Source organism: Taeniopygia guttata, chromosome 3 (genome assembly GCF_048771995.1).
Source record: "Taeniopygia guttata chromosome 3, bTaeGut7.mat, whole genome shotgun sequence".
Lineage (NCBI taxonomy): Eukaryota > Metazoa > Chordata > Aves > Passeriformes > Estrildidae > Taeniopygia > Taeniopygia guttata.
In genome coordinates this window covers 51,175,728-51,187,500 of record NC_133027.1, presented here as the reverse complement: position 1 = coordinate 51,187,500, position 11,773 = coordinate 51,175,728, and the positions used below count along the sequence as shown (strand labels likewise).

At 37.4% G+C, this 11,773-nt stretch overlaps 1 long non-coding RNA gene across 1 annotated transcript in view; it reads left to right on the top strand.

Moving 5' to 3' along the window:
• LOC140683695 (uncharacterized) overlaps window positions 1–7,409 on the top strand; it is a 26,666-nt gene extending 19,257 nt beyond the window's left edge. The window contains exon 2 of the long non-coding RNA XR_012055025.1: window positions 6,831–7,409. This is a non-coding gene — a long non-coding RNA (uncharacterized lncRNA). The remainder of the gene's footprint in view (window positions 1–6,830) is intronic.
• The last annotated feature ends 4,364 nt before the right edge of the window (window positions 7,410–11,773 follow it).

The following is an 11,773-nucleotide window of genomic DNA, read 5'->3' as shown; positions in this document are numbered from 1 at the left end:
GTCTAATCCTCAGTGCCACTACATTCAGAGGAGGCAGGCTAGCACCTCTACTCTGCATGGACTGCAGGGAGTCCTGCATACAAACCTAACACCAGCGCCTTGTTACAGGTTCTGAATTTTGGCAGCATGAATTCTCTTCCCTTTCTCCTCTATCAGGACACCTTTTTTAAAATGTTTTTTTTTTTAATTTTTCATTTCTCAGAAATGCCTTTCCATATCTGAAAGAATAAAACCTCAACAAACAAGCTCTGCAACACAGCTGGGCCAGTCTAAGACCTGGGGTTTCCTATAAAAATTATCAGTATTTGACCAACTTGATAAATCTCCCACAAAGCAAGCCCCTGAGCACTGTTAGTTTAAAAGTACCCTACCTCATTTAAAATGATCAATTATTCAGGAACAAGTAGACAGCAGTTACAGTTTAAAGGTGAACTGCCTTTGTTTAATCTCCAAATTGCCTTTAGAACTTCAGAAAAGATCCAGAGTGGACCCTTGACACTTAGCTAGTTGCAGGGTTTTTACAGGTTTGTGCCCAGTTATTTTGAAGATAGGAAGGAAAGAAATGTAATGAAATTTTGACTTCCACTCAGCATTCAACAGATCTGCTGTGCTAAATCAGTTAATCCAGAAAAACAATCAGTTAATCATTGACAAACTTGCAGCTCCACTGTGGAGACAGGAAGTAAGAGGCAAGCAGGCCTGGAGGAAGCAGGATCTGCTCTGAAAGGATGGACCCAAGAAGATGTCTAAAGAGACAGAACATGAAAAGGGATCAAGGAATTCATTCAAATCAGGTTCAGCAAGGCTCCAGGCAGCAGCAGCAATGATACCAGGACTTTTTCCAGCATCAAGTTATAAATCCATGCCTGGCAGACTACGAGCTAAAAATATACCTCAAAGATATGCTATCAACAGAGAACTAGGAGAGCTCCACGAGAAAGGCAGTGCCTGGCATATAGGTAAATAGCCCCTTTTTAAGAGATGGACTACTTATTCATACTCTCCTGACCCAGAGATTTGCAGGGATTTCATCCAGCTGGGAAAAGCTGGGTTTTAACTATTACTTCCACGGCCTGAAGGTTGCTGGAGCTGGGTTCTACTGAACTGTCTGGGAAATCCTCTTTGCAGAGAAAGCCTCTAACCAAGAGGGCTTGGGTTCAGAGGAAGATGAATTAAACCCTTTCCACATATATTTTATCTGCTTCCTGCAGGTCAGCAGGGGGGCAGCCTGCCAGAAAGGTAGGTCACAAGCCACTCCTTCCTATACAGAGAAACCATTTTTCATACAAGCAAAAAGGAAATAGCATTCTAGCAACCAGGAACCTCACCTCATGGTGCTCACTCCTATATACAAGGAAAAATGGCTTCCACAAACCATAGTAAGTCATAAAAAAACTCAAAAAGTGACTACCTGCTGAGCTTGTTTGAACCAGAATCATCCATTGGCTTGAACATTTCTTCAGCCTCCCTTACTTTACTTTCATGCCAAAACAGATCTAGGAACTGTCACCATATGTTGATAGTATTCATTTACTTATGCATTACTTCTTTTTACTGAACAGATGCCACTGCAATTTGAAGAACTCAAGAGTTTTTGCTTTCTTTCTTTTTCTAACATACATTAAACTAAAACTAATAGTCCAGAACTCAGCAGCCTGGGTTTGGGTACTGCTCTGTAACAAGAAAAAGTCAGAATCTGAATTTCACATACAGAACTTTCCATGTGTCGAGAATAAATTCCTGTTGTCAATATTTTCTTGCACCCATGAAAGCAAATTGCTAAAAAGCCATCTTTAATAAAAGATGATTGAAACTCCTCCTGCCTCTTTAACCACCACACACACATGTATTGGGAGTATTTTGGCTCATATATTTCAAAAACACTATCAACCCAAAAATTCAATTTTAAAGTGGGGTATTAACGATACAGAGGCAGATAATGCAACAAAAGTTTGTAAGTATCATTCTCCTTTACAAGGCCCCAGTAAGACCTTACCCTGAATACTGGGCACAGCCCTCATTTCCCAGGGGCAATACAAATTAATTCAAACTGGAACAGATACAGAGAAGGATTTCTAAGGTGATAAGGAAGATGATGTTAGTAAAGAAGACTAAAAGAAGGCTAGATCACACACCCAGAGAAAGGAAGTCTGAAAGTGAATCTTAAAGTTCTCTATTAATACATCAAAAGGTAAACAGAAGGGAGGGAAAAGGAGCTATTCAAACTTAGAGCAAATGGTTATAAAGCGAACATAAATAAATTTCACCCAGAGGTGAAAAGAATGTTTTTAAACAACAAAGAAAGCAAACTTTGGAAGCCTCCTTCAGTAAAAGCAGAGAGGGAAACACTTCAATTAAATCAAGATGGAGCTCAGTGAATTTGTTTGGTAATAGCAACAAATTGGATTAAATTAAACAGTCCTCTCTGTTCTATATCCCTATTTTTTCAGGATAGAAGCTGAGAATATTTGTAGATATCTGCACATGAGGTATACAAGGATTAAGATAAGATTCCAATGTGTACAACATTTTTTTCACTCTTACGAGAGCAGCAATTCACAGTGCCTTCAAAATAAATCATGATGCAAACTACAAAACCTAGACAACTATTTCCAGATTAAACTTCAGGTTAATTTACAGATTAATGAAGCAAATTACATTTTAGAGGGACTATGCAGTTTTTGCTCTTGGAAGGCTTTTTTCTATCTAAAAAATCATGGCCAAACACTTCAAACTGAAGAGACAAATGGTTACTCTTGGATTCAGCCTTGCAAGATGAATGTGTAGCTGGTCAATAATCCTTTCTTTCATTTGATTTCATGTGTTTATTTTTAAATGCTACACTACTGATTTGGTTAAAACATGTTCCAACATCAGTGAATTGCTGATAATCCTCAGGTAACCAGGGGCTATTTTTATATCCAATTAGAAAGGCATATTTAAATAAATTTAAACAAAATAAAAGGAGATAATTTCTTAGTGGAATGGTATATCTTTAACCTCAGTTTGAAAATGAGTAAAAAGCAAGAAAATATAGTAAAAATATCCTTTCTGAAGTATTAAGAGGGGTGAGCCTGCTCTGAAAAAGGTAGCTTGTAAATTTGTACTGTCATCATTTGGAAAAATAAAATGAGAGTAGTGATTTTTTAAATATTCACAGACTTGGGGGGTGGGGAATTGTAAAGTGATGTGTCTGGATCTGAGCACAGGCATGTTTATTCCAAGGCATGAAGCAAATTTTCTTTCAGAGGCCTCAGCAGTAGTATTTAAAACATTTCAGTGTGTGAGTTAGGGCTTTTGCTTTGCTTTTAGGGAAGCACAGATGTTAGTTCTGTAGTTTCATCTTATTTTAAAGGATAAGTGGGAATAGCAAAAACAAGATACCAGTGATTCAGCAAGATGGACATTAGTGCAATAGGAATACTGGTGGCTGCTACTTCTGCAAAAAGGCTCAGACCACTTAACTAAATTTCAAGAATGGATAGGCTTTCTCTTTTGGGAGATGGGGTCTCTAGAGGGTAAGAGGCAATGGAAATTGTTTAAAAAGTCCAGAGCCTGGTTGCCTACAAACTTAATCTTCCTTTGGAAACATAAGCAAAATACATTCTTTCTGGGAAAAGGGAGAGCCAATTTAGCATTAATGCTAAACCAGATTCCTGCAAACAGCTGTAAATCTCACCATCCAAATCTCTCGATATCAAAGCTTTCCTCAATATGACCTAGTATTCTGAATACAGCTTGGATTTCTTCCTTTGACATCTCTCTAAAACAGTGGGCATTTTGCTACCAGCGCCAAGATTCCAGTTTGGAGAAGAGAGTTATTTAGTGGAGTGAGATGGGCAGAGAATACATTCTCAGATTTGATGTTTTGGGCCTAAGTTCTGTTCTCAAAGTGCCTGCAATTGAGAGCTCTGGGGTTTAGTGTCCTTAGAAGTCCTTTTTGAAGCCTCTGTTACTTATTAACCACTTTTTTGGTATCAGCAACTTGTGTAGAAAGCTGACTTCTGCAGTGTTTTGTTGATTCACACCATTTGTCCCAAAATAGGAAAAAAACTTACTTAGTAATTATATTGTTTGGAACTGTTTTAAGAGTAAATTCCATGGTTACCAACTCTTCCAGGCTTGAAGGAAATTAAGAAACAAAAGATAATAAAAAAGTAAATGGACCTTTATGTTCCAAGTCTTTAAACTCCAAGAATGGTAATACACAGCATTTGGTACCTAAATTCATGCCACAATTTTAGCATAATTTATGCAAGAATACTTGTGTTTATTATAGAGAAATTCTGAACACAAATTGAAAATTCTGACTTTCAAAAAAGTCCATGAATTTTCATATAATCTGATCACCTCTAAGGATGATGTTCTCAGATAATTCTCCAGCCTTCACTCTATCTCACAATTGGGCTGAAAAATCTGATCCCCTCATCTAATGCAGCATTTTATATTTTTCTGCATCTAATGTTATTTTCAAATTTATTTTCTGCTTCGCATGCAATTTTAAATCCATTTATTTCCTGTTTTTCTGGGAACTCTGCAGAGGCAGCACTTTTGTAACATTTTGTGACTCTGAGTATGAATACAGTGTCTTTCCAAATCTTTTGTTGATGTCACTACATGTATTAGAAACAAAATCTGTTCCAGGTGTTTGGCCTGCTGCACTTCTTGTGAAAGAAAATTCTTAAACAGATTACAGTGATAACACATTTCTCATCAAGAGCTGGGAGATACCACATAAACTTTTCCTCGGTAAAAGGGGTTTGTCTTTCAGTTCTTTAAAGGCTTCTGTTAACCAATTGATTATCTCCAGAGTGATGTGAGCTTCCTACCATTCAAAATTCCCTGTTTGAGGGGATATTTTGACATTATCAGTAGTTCCTTAAATAGCAAAAATTCACATTTGTCAAAGATGGTGGCTTTCTATATTATTTCCCACAGGCTTTTCACAGGATAGTTCCCTTGTTTGCATCCGTGTTGAGCTCTGGTTGTTCTCAGGGTAGTGCAGACCAAGCAGTGCCAGTTCTCAGTGCCTGGCCCAGAAGACCCCAAGCCAGGACTGCTATGCTCAGCACTGTTAAACTTGCAGCTTTCCAAATGAAGATGCTGAGTGAGAGCTCTGCCCCAGAGTGGTCTGGCCAATGGTGCTCCACCAGGGCCAAAAGCTGTGAGGGACCATCCATCACTTTTACAGGTAGATATGGTTCCCAGATCTGTACCTTTTTCAATTCACAAACAATATCCCATACTGCCAGTAAATCAGAGGAACTGTAGTATAGCTAAACAGAGATTTGCTATTCATGTCTTAGCCAACAGGAAATTAACTCCTTTTAAAGATTCTCAAACAATTGTGTGACCAGAGAATGGAGCTGAAACAAGCAAAAGGGAGTTTTCGGCAAGTTTAAAAAATTGTATAGAATGCATTTTCTCAAGAGAGGGAGAGAACACAGGAGACAGGGATAAAGTTCCTCAAATGCTGTTTCTTTCTGTGGGGATGTCTACTTATTTTGCTTTCATTAATTATTTCCCCTGTGGTTTTTTAATCTCTCTTCCTGAAATATTTCAATAAAAGTTAAATTAAAATAGAGAATGCTATTAAGAATTGGAATTTTCATTGTCTCAGTGTAAGGATTTATTTGTTGTCTTGGCTCTCTTCTCACTTTTGTGGGTTACAGAAACTTTAAACACCCACCCAGTAAGACATGTTACATTCTTAACTCCTGAGTGTGAAAAATGCAGTTTCACTCAAATAACACATGCCATCCAGCTGGTTCAAGCCAGCAAAACAACAACCTCATCAGTTACTTACAAAGAGATTAGGAATTTAAGTGCAAAACTATGATCCAGCAAATAAAGGGACAGACAATAAGTAATCTAGATTCCCTCTCAGTCTCTGCTTCTGATCCATTCTGAGATTTCAGGTGTCTCTTAACCTCCCTATCCCAGACTTCCTCCATCTGTAAGGGAAAAGCAGGATGTTCTTTGCAAAGTATGTGTAAACACATGTAAAAAGCTCAAATGCACGGTCACCATAGCAGTTATTGATTGAATAGAATGCAAATAAAGCCTTGCTGTACTGTAACATTGTAACATTTAGATACATTAATGGATGCTACCAATAAAATTAAAGTTCACAAACTATTTTGAATAAGAAAATGGAAATAATGAAGGAATTTGCATACTGCTGTACTTCTTCCAACACCTACAGATATAAGATGATAAATTTTCAGATGCAGTATTTCCAAACTGCCTTCTTTAAGCATCTTTCTCACCACGTGTTCTTTACAGTGGAATTATATAGCAGATAATATTTAGTGCATAGAACCATGCAAATGAAACATCCTACCCTATTAATACCTAGGATACTTAGCTTACATTGCTCTGCAGCTTGCAGGCTTAACACTATATATCACTCTGGACAGAAACAGCTGTTAAATTAAAATAGAATAAAATAAGCTGCCATAGAGATATTTTTTAGAATTTAGAAATTAGACATTAACACATGAAAATAATACAGACAGATTGACAGTGAAGACATTCCCTTTACAGAATGGGGATTCCAACCCACCACTACCTATCCTGTCATTTTTTTTTTTTTAAGTTTGAGAAGGAATTTGAATTTGGGTTGTACATATTCCAGATCAGTGCTTGGACCATGAAGCAGGTGATGGTTTGGAGCCTGGTTAGTCACTGGTTTAAGTAGAAATTCCAACCAGAATATAATAGTAGGCACTTATGAATAAAAACCATTCTTAAATAACCAGTACTTTCTGTCCATAAAAATTAAAAACCCTTGTTTATCTCTAACTATTCAATGTGGTTAATCTTCACAGCACCAAAGGAACAATGTATACATTGACAACCTGTCCTGGCTTGTAAGATAAGCATGTATTCTATTTGACATCTGTTGGAGGTTGGGCAGTTTTCTTATCTCTTCCAAGAACAATGTCTCCCTCCGGGGAGATATCTTCTGTTAATGGGCCATTGAATGACTCACTGCATGACCGGTAAAGTTACATCATCCCATTGTGAGATGCTCCACCCAGAGGGAGGAGCCAAGCATTCTTACCTGCATAAAATCAGCATTTTGGGGAGACCAGGGCAGCCCTTCGCTGGATTCCCAGAGGAGCAGCTCTCTTCTCTGCTGGATTCCCAGAGGAAAACCAGGCCCAGCTACTTCATCACCAGACCTTCAGAGAAAACTACACCCTTCTAGAGATCACCACTTCAGCAACATTTCATCTGCCACTCCAGGAGGAGCAGCCACCATTTAACTGGACTATTACCAACACCCTGACTCCTCAGGGTATCGATTTTTGACTCTATCAGTAGTTTTGTTTGTACTAATTACATTTTTATTCTTTATTTTTATTTACTTTTTTCCTAGTAAAGAATTGTTATTCCCATTCCCATATCTGCCTGAGAGCCTTTTAATTGTGGTAATTTGGAGGGATGCGGTTTACCTTTTCCATTTCACAGGAGGCTCTTGCCTTCCTTCACAGACTCCGGTCTTTTCAAACAAGGACACCACATGATACTTGTGTGAATCTTCTCATACATATGCCTACTTCTAAAAAGAAACTATTCAGCTTATAGTACCACTACTAAGTTCCTGATGCCACAGCCTCAGTGTATTGTCTCATAATATGACCCTGTTTCCCTTGATTTGCCTTCAATTAGAGCAAGGAAAAATAGTTGTAATTTTGCACCAGGTGTTTTTTTGGTTGTTTTTTTTGGTTTGTTTTTTTTTTTTTTGCTATTATGTGGAAAATCAACATTATTTACTAAAATAATTTCACTATGAAAGAGCTGGTTTTAACATTGAACTACTTTCATTTGTAAATGCATTGCATTTTTGAGCTGTCGGAAATTTATCCAAAGGAAATATTATTTTGGATTACAAAGAACAAACATAAAATAAATTGCAAAAAGTGTCTATTTCACCAGCAAAACTGAAAACTCTTATTTTTGAACTTTTTGAACTCATGAGAAGTCACATTCCCCTACAATTCTTTCACAAGATCATTTATTCATACAGGTTGTACCATATATTCATTATTTCTGTTAGAAGATCTAATTTCTGTCCTTTCCAGATTCTGAGGGTTCTCACCCGTATCCCCTTTTACCTTAGAGTATTTCTTATCTAATCTATAACCATAAATGAAAATATCTTCTTCCTGCAGACTGTTCAAAGATCTACCTTAATTCTGGAGACCTATCTTACACAATTCTAAATATAATCTTGTCTATCTGATTGTTAGCTCTCAAAAAGGGGAGATTTTTGGGGTGGCTGAGTTGTGGTCACCTGAAGGGATCCGGCAAGAAATGTGAAGTGAGACTATTTAAAAGAGTGTGGAGTGACAGGACAAAGGGTAATAGCTTTAAACTGACAGACAGTAGCTTTAGATTACATATTAGGAGGAAATTCTTTACTGTGAAGGTGGTGAAGCACCACTAGAACATGTTGTCCACAGAAGATGTGGGTGCTCCATCCATTGAAGGCCAGGCTGGATGGGGCTCTGAGCAACCTGGTCTAGTGCAAGATGTTCCTGCCCACATCAGGGGGATTGGAACTAGAAGATTTCTCAAATTCTTTCCAACACAAGCCTATGATTCAACAACAATCTATGATGCTATGATTCTATGGTCTAATAATTGATTTCATATCAAACTTAACACAGGTGTAAAGAATTCATCAATTTTTTTCTGCAAACCTTCATCACTGCATTATATCTCAACAGCCGTGAATGCTGTCATCCTGCTCTGCCTGCTGTGTATAAACAGTGCATCGTCTTCAAAGCAAACCTCTATAGTGCTGATATCACCATCATTGTTACATATTGCAGCTTCTCTCTATATAACTTGTCTATGAAGAAGCAACTCTTCCATCTCTGAGCTCCCACAAAAAAATACTACAGGCTTTTCCTGTGGCCTTTTTTCTGTACTTAGATAGTAATCACACTTGATGATCATTTCTCCTGATTGTCACATCTCTGAATCACTCTCACAGCTCTGCCATCTACTGCATTGTTCATCAGGTATTTACTTCCTCTCTATGGGCTCTTCACAACTTTGTTCCATGCTCACAATTATCTCATATTCAGTTCCAAGAAGTTACCCCCAATCAGCCTACTGGATAGCTTTCATTTTCAAACATACTTTTTTTTCATTATGCTTTTCCCTCTTAGGAAGAATTTAGCAAATCATCCAAGAAAACCCTGCTCCTAAAGTCTTTCTTTGATGTGTCACTAGGCTGTTGATGCATTAAAACCACAGTCTATCATGCTGAATAATACTCATGTAGGGTGATTAATTTTAGCTTTGTTTGACATCCCCAGTATTCTGCAAAGACGATAGCGAGACAAAGATAAGCTAGGTTTATATTCACAATAAGTAGGTCAACAAATCCACACCCATCTTTATTTTGTGCTGTATAATCAGTGGCAGAACACACAGGAGGCAGAAATAATAGTCTTCTGCATCCAGTTACAAAATTGCACACCAAATTTGACAGAGGATTATTTATAACTGTACAGGCACATTTGTTTGGCTTCTTTTTCCAACCTTGTAAAGCACCACCAGTGACACCAGGCTAAGTTTCAATTATCTTCATTCTCTGGGAGACTCCCAGGATGAAAGTGATGTCACAGTTGGTTCACCTCACCTTAACACTGTGCATATTCATTCTATTAGAGCGATGTCTTTAAGAAAATATTACAGCATGCAGCTAATTTTAAAGCTGTTCAGTAAAAGTGGGCTTGTTTTCTATGTGCTTCCCTTATTTCAGAGACCCATAAGAGTGGCCAAAAGAGGCAGCAAGACTCAGCTGCAGCACATGAATGTGAATAAGGTGAGATGTCACTCTTGTAATCCTTCCTTTACTGTGGGCATTTTATATTCCTTATTGCTCCCTTTGAGTCTATATCAGAGCTAGCCTTCAGCAACAGAGCAATGGGGACAACTATAAAATAAAAGAAATATGAAGCAGCTGCAAAAACTCTTTCCTATTCACCTGAAAATCTGATGGCAGAAAAGTGGTGTTGCTTCAGCAGGCAGGGCCTCCCAGAGGGTTACAGATAGCTGGCAAAAGCTGTGGATAAGGGAGCTGCCAAAAGAAAGAGAATAGCAGACAATAAATTTCAAAGTATCAACCAGATCATAGAGGAATCAACAGAAATCAGAGAATGTATTAAGATAAATCAATCTAACTCAGAGCTGAATGGATGACACCGCTTCCCTTCCCTCTGAGAATAAACAGAGAAACTGCTTTGCCACTGGTGTGGTAATCTTGAGATGGGAAATTAAAGCAATAAAAAATAAAAATAATTTGGATTTGGTTAATGCAACAAGTTACTTAAAAGGATTATTATAGCACTATTTGACAAAACTTACAGTATCAGCAGCAAGGTTTATACACATGTACATCAGTATATTAGATCCATCAACATAATCTCTTTTCCATTATAATTTTCCACATTCTTCAGAAATATCTCAAATTATTTCCATAGTTATTCATTTTAAAAATCTATTATAAAGTAGGGAAAAATGGTATGTTCCCAAATATCTAGTAAATTGACATATGGTGACAATACAATTAAATTGTTTTTAATCTTTTGTTTTTTTCAAGAACACAACCAAACACACACACACACACACACACACACACACACACACACACACATACACACAAAGTCTACACACAAAAGTTAAACCCTTTTGCAGAAATTTACTTTAGTAAAAGCCGGAAAAATACCACAGCAAACCATAAAGTCAACAAACTGTTGCAGTTGGAAATGCAAAGACATATTTTTTCTAAATAATATTAATCCAGAAATCTGCCCTAAAATCCTTCATTACTTTGTCTAGGGAAGTAAATATATTTTAGCTTTCTCATAGATATACAATCTTTTCATTCACAGCACATTTGCCTGCACAACCTTAACCTAGTTACAGCTAATGTAAATCTTTAACTGACATCAAAACAGTAATCATCTTGAATTTGGAAAGTCAAGAGCAGGTATTGTGAGAAATCCACAATTAATACCTCAAAGGAAGAGTAAAGCAAGGCAGTTTAAATAAATTAGAAGCCAAGGAGAAATGGAATGCTGCTGCAGTAGCAGAGATTTCTAATAGCTCATGCCACAGCTCCTACTTGTGCAAACCACAACATGCATCTGCACTTACTTGAAACATCATCACCTCACATAAAGTCCACAAATCCATGACAATAGGTACTTGTGCCCATTTACAGCTGGAGGATAAAAATCACATTTGTCAGTCCCAGGCAGCAAGAAAATTGCTACCCTGTGCAATTCTCAAGTAAAACAAGTCCCATAGCCAGAATAATTTCTTTCCAGTTTCATACTCTACAGGTAGTGTTAAAATATTCCACAAGGAAGAAAAAGGGATGATTTCTCCCACAGAAGAGGAAGGATCTCCCACATAACTGAAGAATATTTCATTATTTTCTCCAGTTTTTTTTATGAGAACTGGAGTACGTTTACGAGATTTCCACACCAAAAATTTAGCTCAGCTACCTGAAATGAATATTGATATTGGCATTGCGTGGTATTAAGATATTAAACAATGCGATTTCCAACAGCAATGGCCACTTCTGTTAGTGTTACTCATGAGAGCAGGAAGACAACACCTAAAGAACAGATAGTTTTTTGTGGTTCTATGGGAAAAATATTTTCTTGTTTTGACTTGTCCAAAAGTACCCGTGTGTTTTGTTGGCTGAAGATTTAACTGCCGATGTTCAACTGCCACTGAAGGG